The sequence below is a fragment of the Lathyrus oleraceus genome, chromosome 4 (genome assembly GCF_024323335.1).
Source record: "Lathyrus oleraceus cultivar Zhongwan6 chromosome 4, CAAS_Psat_ZW6_1.0, whole genome shotgun sequence".
Taxonomy (NCBI): Eukaryota; Viridiplantae; Streptophyta; class Magnoliopsida; order Fabales; family Fabaceae; genus Lathyrus; species Lathyrus oleraceus.
Window position 1 is genome coordinate 259,096,239 of NC_066582.1, and position 8,207 is coordinate 259,104,445.

Below are 8,207 nucleotides of genomic sequence, written 5' to 3' on the forward strand. Positions count from 1 at the left end.
AGCAATATGAGGAATAACCAATTGGAATTGCATCAAGATCCAGTCAAATCGCTGCTACCCGAAGGTGATTTTCCAAAATCTCAAGCCTTCGATTCTCACTCAATTCTCCACTATTGTACTTGTTTATTGGTGGTCTAAAGTCCTACCAATGTAGGCAACAAGATTAAGTTGCTTTCAGGTCAAATTGAAGTAACCAAGATCGTGTACCTCAAAATTCAATTCCTCATATCTCTCAATATATTTGGAATTAGGTGAAATTGAGGCCAAATTCGAGCTCCTGAGCTTTTTATCTTTAAAATAGTGTCCTCACTTTTCACTTTCTTGATGGTTGGTGGTGGACCAGTTCGATGAGGTCCACCGGAGAAGACAACCGGAGCTAGGGCTCCGGTGATGTGTGATCACGTCTCCTGGCCATTTGATCTATTTGAAATGTTTTAATCTTAGCCATCTATTTTGATTACCAAGGCTGTGTCGCGTTGACTAAAGACTATGGTGGAATGCGAGCGCTTGGCCATCAGATCTGCCACCTCAATTAATGAGGGAGATCTGATGACCCTCGTTTTTTCTATTTTCTTTTTTAATTCTGATTTTTCATTTAATCCATTATTTCGTTTAATTCATATCAATTTCATTTTTTATCCAAAAAATATGGGACTTCACCAAAAATCTTTAAATATTTTCCTCTTCCATATTTTGAATTAAAATCATTTTTTGGATTAATTTTGATATTTTTCAGGAATTAAATGATTCTTGACTTGTTTTAAATATTTTAAAAATACTTATGACTTTCCAAAAATTATGAATGTTTTTGTCTAATGTCCTTTGACCTTGTTTGACCTAGGATAAATCCCTTGGCCATTTATTTGGTGCTTTGAAGGGATTTGAGGTTTTGTCCATTTTAAAATGCATTTTTATTCATTTTTATATTGATTTTTAATTGAATAATTGCTTGAAAATTGTGTTGAGCCATTTTTATGGTCTTGTGATGTTTGACTTTCTGTTTGGCCTTGATCATGGTTGATTTGACTTTTGTTTAACCAATACTATTGGATTTAGGGGATTGATGAAATGTACATTTCATCTCGCAAAATGAATAGATAGTATTAATAAGATGAAATTCCTCATGTGATCAATTTGGGTTTTTGTTTCCCTTTCCCTCTTCATCTTCATCCATATTCTTCCCCAATCTATCATTGACCAATGAATTCTCTTCATGTCTAATGCTAGTTGATTCATCAATGACCTTGTGTCAGATGAATCAACATGAGTCAGACTGAGATAGGTCCCTCCTTTTTTTAGTGTGTGGTATGTTTTAGGAGTTTGGTTCTTTGTACCAAATCTCTAACATGCATTAGCACCTATATTTTTATTGCTCAGCCTCAGATAGTTGTGACTTCTACATAAGTCCAATTACGATTGCTTAACATAGAGCTAAATTTGTCCCAAAAGGCATAACATTCTTGTAAGTGAGATTGTAAGTCTCCCATTCTTAATGGTATTGTGTGAAGACTTTACCTTTTTTCCTTTCATGAGATCTAGTGGCATACTTATTGATTTATCCAAGTTGGAGCCCTTCTCATGGATGATGTCTTGGTTCAAGGATTCATGCTTGTGAATGAATGGTTGAGTGTTCTTCATAGAATAACTTAACAATTAAAACTCTTCACTAACATTTAAATAACACTTTATTAATTTTGCTTTACTTTCAAGTCATTTACTTAATGCAATTTAAATTTTAGTACATTTATCATTCATCTGTCATTTACATTTCATGCAACAACATGTTTATGTTTCAGTCCTTTTCACTTTGCTCACTTGAGCCATATCTTGTGATTGTATATATTGTTTATTTATTTTGATTTTGTTTATGGTATTAGGACCTTAAAATACATAATAACAACAAAAACCCTAAAAAAATCTGTGTGGACTGTTGGACTTAATCTAAACTCTTGGACTTAGAATTAGGCAACTTCCATATGCTTTGAGGACTTGGCCAATGCCACTATCTGAGATTGAGTTATCATTGTCTGTACCTTTCATCTGATGCAAGAGCCTTGAATGAATTTGACTCATCTGTCACTTTGTCTTTTTGATTAATTGTTATCCTGTTATTTTTGTTGATGTCTGATGATTGTTTTGAGTTGACCAAGGAATATTTTCATCTGATGCATTGGAAGAAATTGAAGATTGCTAGCTATTGGATTTCTTTCTTGGATATTCTGGTTATCTTTATTTGATGCCATGGTCTTTATATGGTCTGCTTGGATATTGTTTATGCTTGTTGCTTTCTAAAAGTCCAAAGGAAAATGGATTTCTATATGACATTCTTGTCTGTTGGATTGCATCTCATTGGTCAAATCTTTCCAACCATTAACTTTTAATTTTTGTCTAGGATAGTCCCATCATCTCCTCCCACTTCTTAAATTTCAAAAACTTTCTTTGTTTGTGTTTTCTAACTTAGGCATGTTTTAATGATTAGAAACTTTGGCCTTATGCCAATGAATTTTAAAATATTTTCTTAAACAAGTTTATGAATGAATTTAACAATATTGACTATAATTTCAAAAGGACAAAAAGAACTAACTACCTCATTCAAATCTTTGGCCTTTTGTGCCTTTTCTGTTAAACTTTTGATTAAAATCAATTCACCAACTTCTTTGAAATTTTTACCATGAACTACGAGGTTTTGATCCCTCATTTTAATGCTGGTACGTAGGCATAAGACCGAAGGTCTTGTCAAACACAAAAATATAATTAATGAGTTCTTTTCTCATCTCCTCACTCTATTTTTTTTATCAAACATCATTTTGACCAAATCACTTGCACACAAAAAAGGGCTCCCTAGGAGTACCTAGGATATTTTGGGTGCTAACACCTTCCCTCTGTGTAACCAATCCCCTTACCTGTAATCTCTGACATTTTATTAGTTTTGATTTGAAAACTTCTTATCTTTGGGTTTTGTTCATACTTTTCCCTTTTCCTTTAGAAATAATAAAAGCGCGGTGGCGACTCTGGTTTTATTAACGTCAAGTTTATCCATAGCTTGATGGTCGTGAATTTACCGCTACACAAGCTTATCATCGAATCTGGCATGGATTTATTCTTCAACAATCAGTGTCTCAGTGTTATACACTTTATAGCCCTTTGAGCGTTCAGAGTATCCTAACATGATGCACTTTTGTGCCTTAGAATCAAACTTGTTCAAATTCTCCTTAGTGTTCAACATAAAATAAGAGCATCCAAAACTATGAAAATAAGAAATTTTGGGCTTTTGATTCTTCCATATTTCATAGATAATCTTACCCATAATAAGTCTTATGGAGATCATGTTCTAAATGTAACACATTGTGTTAACTATCTTTGCCCATAAGTGCTTTTCCACATTTGTCTCATTGATCATGGTTCTGGCCATTTCTTGCAAAGTCATATTCTTCCTCTCTACAACTCCATTTTGTTGTGGAGTTCTAGGGCAGGAGAAATCATGGGAAATGTTAATTTTGTCAAAAATATTTTCAAAATGCTTATTCTCAAATTCTCCACCATAATCACTTATGACTTTGATAATTTTTAGATCCTTCTCATTTTGCACTTGGGAGAAGAAGATAGAGAACACATAATGTGACTCATCCTTGTGTCTTAAGAATTTCACCCATGTCCATCTGCTATAGTCAGCAACAATGACTAGTCCACACTTCTTACCATTGACAGAAGCAATTTTCACTGGTCCAAAAAGGTCAATGTGCAGAAGTTCCAATGGCCTGGAGGTGGAAACAACATTTTTTACTTTGAGATAAGTTTTATAAAAATTTCCTTTCTAACATACTTCACAAAGAGCATCTGAAGAGAACTTCAGATTCCGCAGGCCTCTGACTAAATTAGGCTTATTTAGTTGAGAAATCCTTCTCATGCTAACATGGCCCAATCGTCTATGCCATATCCGTTGCTTTTCATTCACAGATATTAGACATTTTATGTTTTGACTTTTTAAATCAGAAATTCTAATTTAGTAAATGTTGTTCTTCCTCTTTCCATTAAAAAGAACTGAGTCATCCTTCTAACTGACAACTTTATAGGACTTTTGATTAAAAATAATTCCATAACCATTGTCACTTAATTGACTTATTTATAGAAGGTTATGCATTAATCCTTCAAATGATAAAACATTAGTAATATAAGGGAGAAAACTGTTACCTACTGTTTAGGAGCCAATGATCTTCCCTTTATGATCACCTCTGAAACCAACGACGCCTCCGGGCTTAAGTTCCAAACTTTAGAACATATTCCTTCTTCCCGTCATGTGTCGCGAGTAGCCCGAGTCCAGGTACCATGATTGGTGTCTTAACTGCGCTACTAAGGATTTCTGCAACATAGACTATCTTATCCTTAGGTACCCACAACTTTTTGGGTCCTTTTTGGTTAGTCTTCCCACAGTTTTTAACAAACTTGGGTTTCTGTGTAGGATATTTATACATGCATGCATTGTTAAACATGAATGAGCTTTTTATTTAGCGTTAGGTTTTGAAAAGGTTTCACCTTTAGGCACAAACACCATTTTGTTTACCTGAAGGAACAAAATAGGAATAAAGAGTTTTTGGGTTTATCATCTTTTTTAGAAGTAAATTCTTCATCGGAATCAAAACCAATTCCTCTTTTTTTGTTTTTGCTTACGCCACAAATCATTGAAGCCATTGCGCTTCTATTTAGGCTTTTAGCAAGGAATTTCTGGAAGGATTTGTCATATTTCTTTATGACATCATTAGAGTCTGTAGAGGCTTCTGAAAGATTTTCCTTCTCAAGATTGGAACTCTTGCTCTGAAGCATACAATTATTATTTTTCAAAATGAAGTTTTCTTCATTTAAACTTGAGAAATCTTCCTTAAGATTACAGTATACTTCTGACTCAGATAATTGAACCTTTTTCAAATCCTTGTATTTGTTCAGAAGCTTTTAATACTTATCCATAACTTCTGTTAAACCTAATTCAAGTTCAGAGCGAGATAGTTCATCGAATACCTCTTCAGCGTTTGAATCAGATTCTGATTCTGAGAGAGCTTATTCATCTAGAGCTTTTGTGGCATCCACCAGCGCTGCATTTGTATGTTCATCTTCAGATTCCTCTTCAAATGAGTCAAAATCATCCTAAGTATCCATCATACATTTCTTCTTCTCTTTGTGGACTTTCTTCTTGGGTCTGTCTTTCCTTAGCATGGGACATTCACTCTTGTAGTGCCCAGGTTCCTTTCACTCAGAGCGTGTGATGTCCTTGCTGACTCCATCTTTCTTGGATTCAGAAGTAGACTTAGAATGACTGCATATCCTTCTTTGTCCTCTGAATTTGTCTTGTCTTTTATTCCAAATTTGGTTCACTCTTCTGGACATAAGAGACAACTCATTCTCTTCTTCATAATATTCTACAGATTCTCCTTCTTCTTCTTCTTCTACTACTACTACTACTTGAAAATCTCTAGTCTTTTCAAACTTTCCCAAAGACTTTAGAGTAATATATTTTCTCTTTCTATGAGGCTCATCTTATTCAAGCTCAATTTTATGACTTCTTAAAGAACTAACAAGTTCTTCAAGAGTGGTGTTATTCAGACCCTTTGATAACTTCAATGCGTTTACCATAGGTCTCCATCTTTTAGGTAGACTTTTGATGATATTCTTCATGTTATTAGTAGTAGAATACCCTTTGTCCAAGACCTTTAGTCATGCAACCAGAGTTTTAAACCTTGAGAACATGTTATCAACAGTTTTATCGTCTTCCATCTTGATCGCTTCATATTTCTGAATCAAGGCAAGTGCCTTGGTTTCTTTGACTTGGTCATTTCCTTCGTGATTCATCCTCAAAGAATCAAATAACAACTTTGCAGAGTTTCTATTTGTTATCTTCTTGTACTTAGTATATGAGATGGCATTCAGCAAGATAGTTCTAGCTTTGTGATGATTTTTATAATCTTTCTTTTTTTGTTCCGTCGTCACTCTTCTTTCTATTTTGTTATCGGTGACATTAATAGGATGTATGTAGCCATCAACTATAACCCATAAATCTACATAATGACCTAAAAAGAAGCTTTTTATTCTATCTTTCCATTAATTAAATATTTCTTAATAAAAAAACAAGAGACTTAGCACTATAGTGATCTTTATCATTTACAGCAGGTAGAGGCGGAATATCCATCATTGTGTTTCACAGACTGGATCTTTATCTGACACGGTGAAGTGTTTGATACGTGATCAATACCAGAACTGGTGCTCTGATTCCAATTGAAGGTGACAATAAACACAAGAAAATGGAGGTTTGAATTGGGTTTCCAAGATCAAAACTTTTCGTACCCAAAACACTCAAAGATGAAACAAGAACAAAAATAAATAAACACAATTATTTTTATCCTGTTTCACTATTAACGAAGCTAGTCTAGTCCACCCGCCAAGATGATTTCTCCATATTAACAAGAACTTAATCCACTATAATCAACTAGTTAAGACACACAAACAGAAAACGTCAATGTCTTCTTGAGAATCCTGAATAAACCCTAGTCTCTAAGGGAATAAAAATTCAATCAATGAGATATAAGAAATGTATTTACAAGATTGCTTCTAAGAAAACAAATTACACAAATTTCAGTATAATGAATTTATCACACAAAAATGAACAATTTTTTTATGTGTGTTTTCTTTTCTATATTCACAAGAATAATATTCAGTTCAACAAAAGTGTTGTGATATATTGGATAATCTTTCAAAATCATTGGCTTTTTCCATTCTTCCAAGTGTTCCTTATATATGAAAGGAAAGATTTGTTGGAGAGTGTGGATGGAAATCTTCACAAATGATATGACACCTTGCATAACAGTATACAAAAGTGGGAGACAAAATGGTACAATAGTACAATCCTTATTCCATAAAATCATCATAGTGGAATAAGCATTTTCACTTGTACTGTCTACTATTTTTCTCACGTAAAACATTTTGATCTAATCTTCTAATCTTTAAAGGATTCTAAATAAATTTTGTTAAATCATGTTTATAAGGATCAAGACTAAGTAGAGAGTCTTCATAACCTTGTCTTCAGAGTCTTCAGAACCTTGTCTTCAAAGTCTTCAGAACTCGAGAGCACAGAATCTTGAGAGCTTGACAAACTTTCAGAGGCTCTTCTGTCAGAGTCATAGTCATAAGCCTTAGCACAAACCTTCATCAAAACCATTGTTTAAGAGTGTTCCAGAACTTGACATAATCTTGTAAAGCTCACTTTTGTATCTCTTCAGAGTCAAAGTGTGTTGAGTCTAGAATCCGATGACGTCTCTCACCAAATCTTCAAAATCAGAACCTATTAGCAAAATCTACACACAAGATAAAACCATTACGGTACAAAATTATTCTCTAAGAAACAATGTATTGTTATCATCAAAACTAAAGGCCGGATGCAGAACCAAATCTTGTTCTTACAAAGATCTCCTTAACTTAGTGTAGGAGGACATTTGTGTAATGGCCTCTGTAAAGGGAACAATAATTTGGAGCTACTTCAAGAGCTCCATGAACTCTTTAAATTGACCCTCTATCTTATACTTAACAAGTCTTTGAGGGTATGGAATGGGTGACTTATATGGGGGAGGAGGTACATACGGTTTTTCCTTTTCAACCGTCTTCTAAATTATGGGTGTTAACCCATTATCGGCTTATTGTTCTCTTACCGGGATACTGTCATTAACTCTCTCTAGTTCTACTTTCTGTCCTACTGTTGGGTCTCTAACTCTAGGAACTGGGCCATCTAATTTTGTCCCACTTCTCAATGTGATGGCATTAGCGTGACCTTTTGGGTTAGGTTGTGATTTTCCTAGAAAAATACCAACAGGGGTTACTTGTTGTTGGGCTAGTTGTGTGATTTGTGTCTCAAGAATCTTATTGTGTGTAGCCATGGCTGTTATACCCTAAAATGTGTCCTCCCCTTTTCATTTTTCATCTAACTTTTGGCTTGAGACTCATATGCACACTTTCATAACAACTACATGTGTATCATGCATTCATATTGACATTTGTAAACATACATCCTGGATTCAAAGCTCTATGGATTGCAATACTAGGGTTTATGTGTGGATCAAACGTTAAAGGTGTGACTTGGGTATTCATCTTATCATAGGGTAAGTGAAACCCTAATTGCTTGGTCTTTGAGGCATGAATTCAAGAAGACCTCACCATAGCATTTCTCT